This window comes from Pan troglodytes, chromosome 19 (genome assembly GCF_028858775.2).
Source record: "Pan troglodytes isolate AG18354 chromosome 19, NHGRI_mPanTro3-v2.0_pri, whole genome shotgun sequence".
Taxonomy (NCBI): domain Eukaryota; kingdom Metazoa; phylum Chordata; class Mammalia; order Primates; family Hominidae; genus Pan; species Pan troglodytes.
The window spans coordinates 93,927,738-93,942,108 of record NC_072417.2 but is presented as its reverse complement, the minus strand read 5'-3'; the positions used below and the strand labels follow the sequence as shown (position 1 = coordinate 93,942,108).

The window sequence follows — 14,371 nt, the reverse complement described above, 5'->3', positions numbered from 1 at the left end:
GATCGTGCCACTGCACTCCAGCCTGGGAGACAGAGCGAGACTCTTCAGATGAAGAAGGGTCTGAAGCAACAGAAGAAGAATCTGAAGCAAGATTCGATGAAAAAAAATGTCATCTAATACAATTTTTTGTTTAATCTGTTTGGTTTTCTGAGCAGTTTATCCTTTTTAAATTTTTTTTCCCATTTCTTGGTAGCAGTAGTTTATTCTTATTTTGATATAGCTTCACGTGCAGACATCTAAAACTACATGTCTGTGCGTGGAGGCAAGCCTCTTGTGTGACTTTCTCTTTTTCAATTCAGGAAATTTGGCTCATTTACAATGTATAGAGAACTGTGTAAGGTGGACTATAAAACCAAATGTAGGCAGGGCACCGTGGCTCACGCCTATAATCCTAGCCCTTTGGGAAGCCGAGGAGGGTGGATCACGAGTTCAGGAGTTCGAGACCAGCCTGGCCAACATGGTGAAACGCCGTCTCTAATAAAAATACAAAAATTAGCTGGGCGTGGTGGCGTGCGTCTGTAGTCTCAGCTGCTCGGGAGGCTGAGGCAGGAGAAGAGCTGGAACCTGGGAGGCAGAGGTTGCAGTGAGCCGAGATTACACCACTGCACTCCAGCCTGGGTGACAGAGTGAGATTCCATCTCAGAAATAAATAAATAAATAAGAATAAAACGAGGCCAGGCGTGGTGGTGCACGCCTGTAATCCCAGCACTTTGGGAGGCTGAGGTGGGTGGATCATGAGGTCAGGAGTTCAAGACCAGCCTGGCCAAGATGGTCTTGATCTCTCAGGATGGTTTTCCGGGGCTTAGACACATGTGGCCATGCATATGAAAATCTTGATGGCATTTGTGTTCCTTTCAAAATGAGAATGAAGAGTACAATCCCAGACCTTTCTCACCCAGCACAAAGCAAGCCTTTAATAAAGGCTACAGGATTAAATCATCATCATTCCGCACATTCGTTTGGTTATTACACCCCATGGAGCCAATTCTCCTATTGAAACTCAGGGCACCCTCTCTGTTGGCAGAGACTATCCTCACAGTCACCAGCAGAGGCTTCAGGGATGCAGGGTCTTAGGAAGACCCCGTTCTCATCTGAAGGCAACAAAATCACTCCTGTCCTCTGCCTTGTCACCTTGCTCCCCACCTCCGGTGGCTGTAGACAGCTGCATTCCAGCGGCTCTTGCAGGAAGTCACAGTTACAGAAAAGCAGCAACGCTAAACCCATTCATCCCTAACTAGCTCTGTGACCTGGGAAAGCCCACTGAATCTGTGTGAGACTCAGTTTCCTCACCTATAACGTGTGTGACCTTGGGAAATCCATTTTTCGTATCTGAAATTCTAAACGAAGATGTCAGTGAGCACGTTGAAGTCCAAACCCACCAGGTGGTCAGAATCGCCCAGGAAACTAAAATTCAGGATGCCCAGCTTCCAACCCAGAGCCCCAGATCGGGGAGCAGGGAGACCGGGATTCAGAATCTGCATGAGGTTTTTTTTTTGCAGTTTTTACAGTTTTATTTAAACACAAAACACGCACATGAGCTGTCTACTCGTTTTCTTCGCTGCGCAGCCTGGCATGGGGGTCAGTGACTCTGATGGCCAGCTGGGCGGCTCTTTCTGTGGTGGCTTCGCGGTTCCTGGAGGAAACACTGTGAGCGATCTCAGCGCAGTAAGAAGTGTTGCACATCAGCAGCACTTCCAGCTCCTTGATGCTGTAGACTGAACTTCCGGAAGCCAGTGGGCAGCATGTGCTTTGTTTTTTTGTTGCTCCCATAACCAATGTTGGGCATCAAGATCTGGCCCTTGAACCTTCTACCAACCCTGTTGTCAATACCTCTGGGTTTCTGCCAGTTATGCTTAATCGTGACACATCGGACTGACTGGTGCCGGATGAACTTCTTGGCTCTCTTTTTGATGATCTTGGGCTTCACAGGGGGTCTGAGGGTGGCCATGATGCCAAGGAGGAGATGGCTGCCCCCTCCATAGGCAGCACCAAGGAAGAGAGCCAGAATCTGAATTCTTAAATCAGGTCGCTCTGAGGATAGTTCACAGCCAGGCAGACTTGGAGGTCTTAGACAATATTCGCTCTAAAGTCTCCTGCAGTGATTCAGTTCGGGTCCCATATTGGGCCCTTAATCAATATCTGTGGCAAATGAATGAATGCTATGAAGTAATTGTCCAGACTTCCATCTGACAAAGCAGAAAGAGACTCACCTTCTCCTCAAAACAGCAGAACAAAACACACCCTCTACTGTTTAACACACGTGACCCTGAGCCAGGGGGCCACTCGGGTCCTGGACTGAGGATGAAGACACACACACATTCTGTGGTCCCCAACCTGCCACCAATTCCTGCAGATTTCAGCAAAGCGTCTGCCCTCCTCCACCCTTGGTCTCCACATCTGTGACATCAGGAACTTGGAGAAGGCGAATTTCTAAGGATCCTTCCAGTTTGAAATTCTGTGATTCATGTAAAGACCAGAAAGGGGCTTGTGACTGCCCAGCTCTCACCCTGAAGGTTCAAGGATGGGCCTGAATCATTTTATGGCATCTTGACATTTAAAAGAAACCTCATTCTAGTATGTCATGGATGATTCTCTTCAAGTCCCAGCCAAGCATTTGGAAGTGGCTCTAGGTTTTTGAAAGGCAGTGAGCATCTGTGAGTAATGGCAGGCTGGAAATTCAAGGGCTGACTTGTCTCACCTGGGTGATTCCATGACTGTGGCATGTGGTGGGCTGGCCACTTGGGGCTGCAGTTCCAATTTCCAATGTCTCCAGTTCTTCACAAGCAAGGACATCTATTGTCCACAGAGACTTTAAATAAGATCCTTTTTTTTTTTTTTGAGACAGAGTCTTGCTCTTGTCGCCCAGGCTGGAGTGCAGTGGCGCAATCTTGGCTCACTGCAACCTCCGCCTCCCAGGTTCAGGCGATTTTCCTGCCTCAGCCTCCCGAGTAGCTGGGATTACAGGTGCCCGCCACCACGCCTGGCTAATTTTTGTATTTTTAGTAGAGACGGGGTTTCACCATGTTGGCCAGGCTGGTCTTGAACTCCTGACCTCAGGCGATCCACCCGCCTTGGCCTCCCAAAGTGCTGGGATTACAGGCATGAGCCACCGTGTCCAGCTAAAATACTTTAATCTTAAAAACAAAATGTTAGGAATCTCAGAAAACACACAAACCTGGTTTGATTCAAGCTATGAAAACGGTCATGACCAGCCTAGGCAAAATAGTGAGACCCTGTCTCTACCAAAAAAAAAATTTTAATATTTATACCTGTGGTCCCAGCTACTTGTGAGGTTGAAGCAGGAATTTGAGCCCAGGAATTTGAGGCTTCAGTGAGCTATGATTGCACCACGGCACTCCAGCCTAGTCAGTAGAACAAGATCCCATCTTAATTTTTAAAAAATGCAGAAATTAAGAAAGAAAGTGGGGGAGGGTGTTGGCAACAACCTGCTCCATGAGTCTCTTACAGTCACTTATTCAAGACTTGAACACAGAGGTGTTTGTAAGACCACGTGCCACTAAAGCCTCCTGCTGGTGGTGAACGTCAGCCTGCAGATGTGGGGCTGAAGGGGCTTCCAGGCCCAGCTAGGATCCAAAAAGAGTGGAACAGACCATGCGCAGTAGCTCACACCTGTAATCCCACACTTTGGGAAGCTGAGGTGGGAGGTTTGTTTGAGCCCAAGAGTTTGAGACTAGCCTAGGCAACATTGGGAAACCCTGTCTCGACAAAAAAAAAAAAAAAAAGAATTCTTTTTTTTGAGATGGTGTCTTGCTCTGTTGCCCAGACTGGAGTGCAGTGGCATGATCTCAGCTCACTGCAAACTCTGCCTCCCAGGTTCAAGTGATTCTCCAGCCTCAGCCTCCAGAGTAGCTGGGATTATAGGCGCCCACCACCACGCCCAGCTAATTTTTGTATTTTTAGTAGAGACAGAGTTTTACCATGTTGCCAGGCTGGTCTTGAACTCTTGATCTCAGGTGATCCACCTGCCTCAGCCTCCCAAAGTGCTGTGATTACAGTCATGAGCCACCACACCTGGCCTCAACAACAAAAAAAATTGTTTAAATTAGCCAGTCATGGTGACATGCGTCTGTAGTACCAACCACTAGGGAGGCTGAGGTGGGAGGATGGCTTGAGCCCAGGAGTTTGAGGCTGCAGTGAGCTGAGATTGCACCACTGCACTCCAGCCTGGGCAATCGAGCAAAACTCTGTCTCAAAAAAAAAAAAAAAAAAAAAGCAGAATAACCCTTGGCCTGCTTGAACAGAGTGGGGCACCTTGTCCTACAATGTAAAGGTAGACCAGATGACTCCTTCTTGCCCTAAAACTTGGACTGTTTGACAAATGGAATTAAAGATACAGCAAAGTGAGCAAGAGAACAAATATAAAAACCTGAGTGTGGGGGGCAAATATGACAGAAGGCAGAAATGAATGCAGGGAGAAATGCAGGGGGTGGGGGTTGCATAAATGGCTCAGATAAATAGCCTTTACCAGGAAGAACTAAGGTGGCTGGATATTCAGTCTCCGAGCTCAGCATTGACCCACTGCAACTGACCTAATCTTTTCCCAAAACAGAAGACCATCACAGGCGAGGCATTCCATTCACAGGCAGAATGGGCTGCGTTCCATGCTGCAGCATTGCCACTTCTCTGCTAAATCAATCAAGGGCATTGAATGTGTTTTGTCATCAAGAATCAGGAGCAAGGCTGGAGGTCAGGGAACTTGAGAAAACCAGGTGCTTCGCTGAGCTGTTGTTTTCCATGCAGGGAGAAAAGCCAGCTCCGGTCCTTTCCAGAAAAATCTATGCTTAACTTAAAGGAAACCAAAATAGACATGAAGAACGTCGCTTTTGTCTGAGCATCATGACTCTGTTTTTAGTAAAACCCAAGCCACTCCCGCCTGCAGGTCAGATGCTTTGTTGACAGTGAGGTGAGAAGAGGAAGGAAAAGGAGGTAACACGGCCACAGCATCGCCTTCAGCTGGGAATGTGAGGCTGCCAGGAGCCCAGCAAGGCTGTCTCCCCCTCTCCACCCGTCTAAAAATATGGTGGTATTTATGCATGTGATTTTCACCTTCTGCAGCACACCTTTCTATTTTATTCATGTTTTTTTATATAATAAGCATGTAGATCAATTAGCAGAAACAAAGTTATTCCCATTTTTAAAAGGGTCCCTGGGTAGCATAGGGACTGTGGTGAAAAGTGCCTCTTACTGAATAAACTTCATCCACTGTCCACATTTCTTCCCTCAGAAGTGAGGATTTTTGCATAGCCCCAGCCTTAAAAAGCCAGCCAAGGAAAACACGGCAAAGACAGAGCCGAGAAGGAAATGCATCAGGGAGGGGACTGCCTGAGAGCCCAACACGGGGCTGGGACCTGCACCCCAGCCTCTCCTTCCCACCCTGGGCTGTTTTGCGAAGGGCAGTGAAGAGCCTCTCTGAGACGCCTGCCATGTGGAGCAAGACAAGGGCAAAGCAGCTGGGAGAGCAGGTGCCCAGGCCCAGTCCCCGCTGGGTGGCCTTCCAGCCTGGGCGCCCTGACCGATGAGTCTGGATAGACTCGGGGAGCCATCTGCAAGGCTTTACGGCATCAGACGCTGCTGTCTATGGCCCTACGGATTCTTTGTGGAGAAGGGATGAAGGTACAGTGTCCGTTGGAGGTCAAACATTCCATTATTGGGAGTCCCTTCCTTCCTCCCCCAGATCCTAAAGGTAGAATCACAAAGATGTGGTCTGTACCCATGGCAGAATTAAAAAGAAAAAAGGGGCCAAGTGCAGTGGCTCATGCCTGTAATCCCAGCACTTTGTGAGGCCGGGGCAGGCGGATCACCTGAGGTGGGGAGTTCGAGACCAGCCTGGCCAACATGACGAAACCCCGTCTGTAAAAACGGGGTTTTTGTGTTTATGTAAAAAACACAAAAAAATTAGCCGGGTGTGGTGGTGCATGCCTGTAATCCCAGCTGCTTGGGAGGCTGGGGCATGACAATTGCTTATATACAGGAGGTGGAGGCTGCAATGAGCTGAGATTACGCTACTGCACTCCAGCCTAAGCAACAGAGACCCTATCTCAAAAAATAATAAAAAAGAAAAAGAACTCGAACCCTCCCCCTCCCCCTCCCCCGCTCCCGCTCCCCACGGTCTCCCTCTCCCTCTCCCCACGGTCTCCCTCTCCCTCTCTTTCCACGGTCTCCCTCTCATGCCGAGCCGAAGCTGGACTGTACTGCTGCCATCTCGGCTCACTGCAACCTCCCTGCCTGATTCTCCTGCCTCAGCCTGCCCAGTGCCTGCGATTGCAGGCGTGCGCCACCACGCCTGACTGGTTTTCGTATTTTTTTGGTGGAGACGGGGTCTCGCTGTGTTGGCCGGGCTGGTCTCCAGCTCCTAACCGCGACTGATCTGCCAGCCTCGGCCTCCTGAGGTGCCGGGATTGCAGACGGAGTCTCGTTCACTCAGTGCTCAATGGTGCCCAGGCTGGAGTGCAGTGGCGTGATCTCGGCTCACTACAACCTCCACCTCCCAGCCGCCTGCCTTGGCCTCCCAAAGTGCCAAGACTGCAGCCTCTGCCCGGCCGCGACCCCGTCTGGGAGGTGAGGAGCGTCTCTGCCCGGCCGCCCCGTCTGAGAAGTGAGGAGCCCCTCCGTCCGGCAGCCACCCCGTCTGGGAAGTGAGGAGCGTCTCTGCCCGGCAGCCACCCCGTCCGGGAGGGAGGTGGGGGTTCAGCCCCCGCCAGGCCAGCCGCCCCATCCGGGAGGGGAGGGGCGCCTCTGCCCGGCCGCCCCTGCTGGGAAGTGGGGAGCCCCTCTGCCCGGCCACCACCCCGTCCGGGAGGTGTACCCAACAGCTCATTGAGAACGGGCCATGAAGACAATGGCGGTTTTGTGGAATAGAAAGGGGGAAAGGTGGGGAAAAGATTGAGAAATCGGATGGTTGCCGTGTCTGTGTAGAAAGAAGTAGACATGGGAGACTTTTCATTTTGTTCTGTACTAAGAAAAATTCTTCTGCCTTGGGATCCTGTTGATCTATAACCTTACCCCCAACCCTGTGCTCTCTGAAACATGTGCTGTGTCCACTCAGGGTTAAATGGATTAAGGGCGGTGCAAGATGTGCTTTGTTAAACAGATGCTTGAAGGCAGCATGCTGGTTAAGAGTCATCACCACTCCCTAATCTCAAGTACCCCGGGACACAAACACTGCGGAAGGCCTCTGCTTAGGAAAACCAGAGACCTTTGTTCACTTATCTGCTGACCTTCCCTCCACTATTGTCCTATGACCCTGCCAAATCCCCCTCTGCGAGAAACACCCAAGAATGATCAATAGAAAAATAAATTAATTAATTAAAAAAATTAGCCGGGCGTGGTGGCGGGTGCCTGTAGTCCCAGCTACTTGGGAGGCTGAGGCAGGGAAATGGCATGAACCGGGGAGGCGGAGCTTGCAGTGAGCCGAGATCGAGCCACTGCACTCCAGCCTGGGCGATGGAGTGCGACTCTGTCTCAAAAAAAAGAAAAAAAAAAAATCTCATTTCCTGAATGGATGAGGAGAACAACACAGATGGGTGAGCCACAGTGAGAGAGGCTATAAGGAAGTTACTAACCAAAACCCATTCGGACAGTGTCCTGTTGACTTCTGAATGTGTCAAGGTCCAGGTAGGAAACAGATGGCCCACACAAATAGGGTAATTTGAGAATTTAATAAAATAACTTGCATCTCCAAAAAAAAAAAAAAAGAAAGAAAAAGAAAAATGGGGCTGGGCGCAGTGGCTCACGCCTGTAATCCCAGCACTTTGGGAGGCCAAGGCGGGCGGATCACGAGGTCAGGAGATCGAGACCATCCTGGCTAACACGGTGAAACCCCGTCTCTACTAAAAATACAAAAAATTAGCCGGGCGTGGTGGCGGGCGCCTGTAGTCCCAGCTACTCAGGAGGCTGAAGCAGGAGAATGCTATGAACCTGGGAGGCGGAGCTTGCAGTGAGCTGAGATAGTGCCACTGCACTCCAGCCTGGGCGAAAGAGTGAGACTCTGTCTCAAAAAAAAAAAAAGAAAAAAAAGAAAAATGGGGTGGGGGAGGAAAGTTTATATGATTGAGACTATATTGAGAAAATTTATTATCCAATATATAATATGCAAACTGGATGGGCGTGGTGGCTCACGCCTGTAATCCCAGAACTTTGGGAGGCCAAGGTGAGCAGATCACCTGAGGTCAGGAGTTCCAGACCAGCCTGACCAATATGTTGAAACCCCGTCTCTACTAAAAATACAAAAAGTAGCCAGGCGTGGTGGCATATGCCTGTAATCCCTGCTACTCGGGAGGCTGAGACAGGAGAATCGCTTGAACCCAGGCGGCGGAGGTTGCAGTGAGCTGAGATCATGCCATTTCACTCCAGCCCGGGCAACAAGAGCGAAAACTCCGTCTCAATAATAATAATAATAACAATAATAATAATATGCAAAATGAATTTTTGTAACCCTTCATTTTAATAATCTATGAAAATACAAAGAATGTGACCAACTGTCTCTTTTTAAACTCCCCACTTGTTATTTTATGTACTATTTACATAACATCAGTGATTCTCAAGCTCTCAGCTGAACAGTAGATCCTGGGGGGACAAAGGTAGGCCAACCATTGCTTCTGCTTTTCATAGGGGAGATTAGAGAAATATGCCTGTAAGTAAAATATGATAATCCTAACACTTAGTGAGTATTGATGGGGAGCCAAGCCTTTTTCCTGAGAATTAACACTTGTAACCCTCCTAATAACCCCTGGGAAGAGCTTGTGTTCTAGATCCATTGTATCAGCAAGGAAGTTGAGACGCAGAAGGATGAAATAACTTTCTGAAGATCTCTCCACTGAGCAAGTCTGGGCAAAGATTCCAAGCACAGCTGCCTGATGCTAAGCGCAGACCCTCGCAATGTGTGGCACAGTGCCCAGCATGGGGCAAGAGCACCCATTAGCCTGCAAGTGGCTGCCGGGGGCCCTCCAGCGCCTGCTTGTGCTGGGAGTCACACAGGCCTCAGTTCCAGTTTTCACTGTGTCAATTCCTTGCCCTGAGGCTCTGGGAGAGGAGCTGGACTTACCCCAGCCCCATTTCATCTGTAACATTGGGAAACTAACCGTGTCTATTTCATAAGGATGTTGTAAGTAACACTCATGAGCGGCAGAACAGTTGTGGTCAAAGGTGGACTAGACATAGCACGGTGGTCCCATCAGATTACAATGGAGCTGAAAAATTCCTATCACCTAGTGAGGCTGTAGTGGTCATAATACTGTAGCACAATCACTTTTTTTGTTCGCTTGTTTGTTTTTGTTTTTGTTTTGAGATGGAATTTCGCTCTTGTTGCCCAGGCTGGAGTGCAGTGGCACAATCTCAGCTTACTGCAACCTCCGCCTCCCAGGTTCATGCAGTTCTCCTGTGTCACCCTCCCGAGTAGCTAGGATTACAGGTGTGTGCCACCACACTCGGCTAATTTTTGTATTTTTAGTAGAGACAGGGTTTCTCCACGTTGGCCAGGCTGGTCTCAAACTCCTGACCTCAAGTGATCTGCCCACCTCGGCCTCCCAAAGTGCTGGGCTTACAGGCATGAGCCACCGTGCCTAGCCCGCACCCGACTAATTTTGTAGCGACAGGGTTTCACCATGTTGCCCAGGCTGGTCTCGAACTCCTGAGCTCAAACAATACACCTGCCTCGGCCTCCCAAAGTGCTGGGATTACAGGCGTGAGCCACCATGCTCGGCCTGTAACCTGGTTTTTAAAACGCAAAGAAAAAGACCGTAGACACGTGTAGAAATGCTGAGATGTATTTTAAAGACAGGGTCTCACTCTGCCCAGACATGTGGACCAACGGTCACAGGACCAGAAATGGGGAGGCCAGGGACCCACTGGTATTATGATCCCAGAAATACCACTTGACATTTTAAACAGCATCACGTCATACTTTGACCATTTTTATTTTAAATTTTAAAAGTAAAAAGTAATAGATGCTTGTTGGAGGAAATTGGAAAATGTTCCCAAAAATGAAGAAAATAAAAGTTAAGCAGAGGAATCAGTGTTCTGATTTTGTGAATTTCCTTTTTTCCTTTTCTTTTTGCCACATGTTTTTAAAAATTATTTGACATTTAAAAAAAATTATTCTGAAACATTTTGAAAATAAAAGATCATCGGTTGGGTGCAGTGGCTCATGCCTGTAATCCCAGCATTTTGGGAGGCCAAGGCGGGCGGATCTCTTGAGGTCAGGAGTTTGAGACCAGCCTGGCCAAGATGGTGAAACCCCATCTCTACTACTATAAAAATTAGCTGGGCGTAGTGGCGCATGCCTGTAATCCCAGCTATTCAGGAGGCAGAGGCAGGAGAAGCGCTTCAACCTGGGAGGCAGAGGTTGCAGTGAGTGGAGATCGTGCCACTGCACTCCAGCCTGGGTGACAGAGTGAGACTCTGTCTCAAAAATAAATAAATAAATAAATAAATAAATAAATAAATAATGACCGGGTGTGGTGGCTCACGCCTGTAATCCCAGCACTTTGGGAGGCAGAGGCGGGCAGATCACTTGAGGTCAGGAATTCGAGACCAGCCTGGCCAACATGGTGAAACCCCGTCCCTACTAAAAATACAAAACTTAGCCAGGTGTGGTGGTGTGGGCCTGTAATCCCAGCTGCTAGAGAGACTGAGACACGGGAATTGCTTGAACCCCAGAGGCGGAGATTGCAGTGAGCCGAGATCATGCCACTGCACTCCAGCCTGGGTGACTGAGTGAGACTCTGTCTCAATCAATCAATCAATCAATAAAATTCCAGATGCCCCAGTTGCACCCATTTCATCACAATGTTAGGGGATGGCAGCCCAGAGTCAGCCTGGAATCCCAGGTGAGTCCATGCGTAGCAAACTGTGAGACTCACAGCTTCGTCCTGTATTCTCAACCATTGTGTTAATCACATACAGGGAACTTGTTTCCAGCCCACCTGGGCCCTGAAGGAGGTGGTAAGGTGTTTTCTGAAGAGTGAGATTCAGTCAAGCCTGGGAGAACTCATCCAAGCTGTGTGGGCTCCCCCGAGCTATTGGTCAGGGCTGGGTCCAAAGCTGGGAGGGAGCTGCTCAGAGACAGCTTGTCGGGGACTGGGTTGGTCTCCTCCTAGGTGGCCAGAGGTTCTGCCTTCCCTGAGGCAGCCCTGGTTTTCACTCATTCCTCTGGCATAATTATTAATAGTGTCCTCTTACATTCTCAAAGGTGTTCTGATTTGGATGATAAAACATAGTCACCCTACCTTGTATCCACTCCCATGGGACCCTATACATTGTATTCATTGCACTAATCACTATTCTAATTAAACATTGTTTTAATGTCCCTTTGCCCCGCCAGATAGAAGCTCCACGAAGACAGGGATCATATCTGTCTCATTCTCCGTTTTACCCCCTGCAGAGAGCCAGCGCCTGGTATGCAGTGTGGGCACATAGTATTGTTTTGTTTGAGACGGAGTTTTACTCTGTTGCCCAGGCTGAAGTGCAGTGGCACGATCTTGGCTCACGGCAGCCTCTGCCTCCTGGGTTCAAGCGATTTTTGGCTAATTTTTGTATTTTTAGTAGAGATAGCTTTTCCCCATGTTGGCCAGGCTGGTCTCAAACTCCTGACCTCAAGCGATCTGCCTGCCTCTGCCTCCCAAAGGGCTGGTATTACAGGCTTGAGCCACCATGCCTGGCCCAGTATTGTCAAATGACTCCAATGAGCAGGACCCCAAGGAGCTACTGCTAGAAGCAGAAACAGGAGCAGGGAACACACATTGGCAGGGAGAGTTTGAACAGCTCAGACAGCCCAGAGTGAACACTGGCCCCAAGGCATACTGACGACTCTCTCTGTCCACAGCAATGGGATAAACCCCAGATGGAGGGAGCAGTGGGGCAGGAGGCTGATCTGGGGAGGGCCTAAAGGGACCCCTATGACATCCCAAAAGGAATGGCTGCCCAGAAATGTAAAGGACAAAGACTTGGGGTCATGCTGCCCTGAATATTAAAAGAAAAGTGAGTGGCCAGGTGTGGTGGCTCATGCCTGTAATCCCAGCACTTTGGGAGGCCGAGGTGGGCAGATCACCTGAGGTCAGTAGTTCGAGACCAGCCAGACCAACATGGAGTGGAGAAACCCCGTCTTTACTAAAAATACAAAATTAGCCAGTTGTGGTGGCACATGCCTGTAATCCCAGCTACTAGGGAGGCTGAGGCAGGAGAATCATTTGAACCCGGGAGGCAGAGGTTGCAGTGAGCCGAGATCGCGCCATTGCACTCCGGCCTGGGCAACAAGAGCAAAACTCTATCTCAAAAAAAAGGAAAAAAAAAAGAAAAGTGAGTTTGTCTTGTGCCCCGGCTGCTGCCCCCAGTAAATGATGTGGAATATGGAAACATTCTGGCCTGTGACTCTTTGCTTTTCTTTATCTCTGATTTTTCCTTGCATTAGCCAAGCTGTGCTAAGTATTGGAACAGTAACTCCCCAGCATCAATAGAAGGCCATTTTTCACACATACAGTAGTTCAGTAGGTGTTAGGGGGTAACCTTGGGGGCACAGACCCCCGAACGGGAGCACAAGGTTTCCATTGGCCGGGTCTGGCGTTTATGTCACTTCTGGCCACATTCTATTGGCCAGAACTCGATCACATGGCCATAGCTAACTGCAGAGGACACTGGGAAATATAGTCTGACTATGTGGAAATAAAAATATATGTGGAAAATAATGAGCTACAATATTTCTTCCTAGAAGTGAAAGTAAAAGCCCAAAAAGAGTGTATTCGTTTGTAACCCGGCACGGTGGCTCACGCCTATAATCCTAGCACTTTGGAAGGCCCAGGCGAGTGGATCGCCTGAGGTAAGGAGTTCAAGACCAGCCTGGCCAACATGGTGAAACCCTGTCTCTACCAAAAATACAAAAATTAGCCGGACTTAGTGGTGGGAGCCTGTAGTCCCAGCTACTGGGAGGCTAAGGCAGAAGAATCACTTGAACCCGGGAGGCAGAGGTTGCAGTGAGCTGAGATCGTGCCACTGCACTCCAGCCTGGGCAAAAGAGCAAGACTCCGTCTCAAAAAACATAAAAATAGAGTGTCTTAGTTTGCTAGGGCTGCTGTAACAAAGTACCACAAACTGGGTAGCTTAAAGCAACAAGTGTATTGCTCCACGGTTCTGGAGGCCAGAATTCCAACATCAAGATGTCAGCATGGTTCTGCTGCCTCCAGGCTCCCAGGAAGAATCTGTTTGTGCCCCTCTCTCAGCTTCAGGGTGTCCTTAGCAACCTCCTACATGCCTCAGCTTGCGGCTGCATCCCTCCTACCTCTGGCACCATCCTAACAGGGCCTTCCATCTCCCTATGTGTCTCTCCTCTCATAAAGACAGCAGACGGCTGGGTGCAGTGGCTCACACCTGTAATCCCAGCACTTTGGGAGGCCGAAGCAGGCGGATCACTCGAGTTCAGGAGTTTGAGACCAACCTGGCCAACAGGGTGAAACCCTGTCTCTACTGGAAAAAAAAAAATACAAAAATTAGCCAGATGTGCACCTGTAATCCCAGCTACTTGGGAGGCTGAGGCAGGAGAATCACTTGAACCCAGGAGATGGAGGTTGCAGTGAGCTGAGATCGCCCCACTGCCCTCCAACCTAGGCAACAGAGCGAGACTCTGTCTCAGAAAAAATAAATAAATAAAATAAAGACAGCAGACATACCATCTTAACTTTAATTACATCTGCAAAGACCCTATTTCCAAATAAAGTCAAATTCACAGGCACCAGGGTTAGGACTTGGAACTGGATTTCTGGGGGACACAATTCAGCTCATAGCAAATCAAGGTGGGGAACTTATTCTTTTTTGAAACAGAGTCTCAGTCTGTCACCCAGGCTGGAGTGCAGTGGCGCAATCATGGCTCACTGCAGCCTCTGCCTCCCAGGCTCAAGGGATCCTCCCACCTCAGCCTCCTGAGCATCTGGGACCACAGGCATGCACCACCACATCCAGCAAATATTTTTTGTATTTTTTGTAGGGACAAGGTTTCGCCATGTTGCCCAGGCTGGGCTCAAATGATACTGCCACTGTGGCCTTCCAAAGTGCTGGGATTACAGGCGTGAGCCACCACGCCTGGCTGTGAACTTCTTACAGATTCCTGAGACGCTCCTACATTCCTTCCGAAAAGATCATTCCAGTTTGCAAACGAACCGGCATGAGGGCACCGTGTCGTCCCACCTTCCCCAAACTGACTAGCCATGTTTTGGTTTTCCTCCTTAGCTTTATTTATTTTTTATTTTATTTTATATTTTATTTTATTGAGTCAGGGTCTCACTCTGTAACCCACACTGCAGGACAGTGGCATGATCGCGGCTCACTGCAACTTTCAACTCCTGAGCTCAAGCAATCGTTCCTC

General features: G+C 49.1%; 1 pseudogene; it reads right to left on the bottom strand.

The window, feature by feature from the left end:
* Positions 1-1,542: 1,542 nt before the first annotated feature.
* Positions 1,543-2,010, bottom strand: LOC743178 (large ribosomal subunit protein eL32-like; annotated as a pseudogene).
* Positions 2,011-14,371: the final 12,361 nt, after the last annotated feature.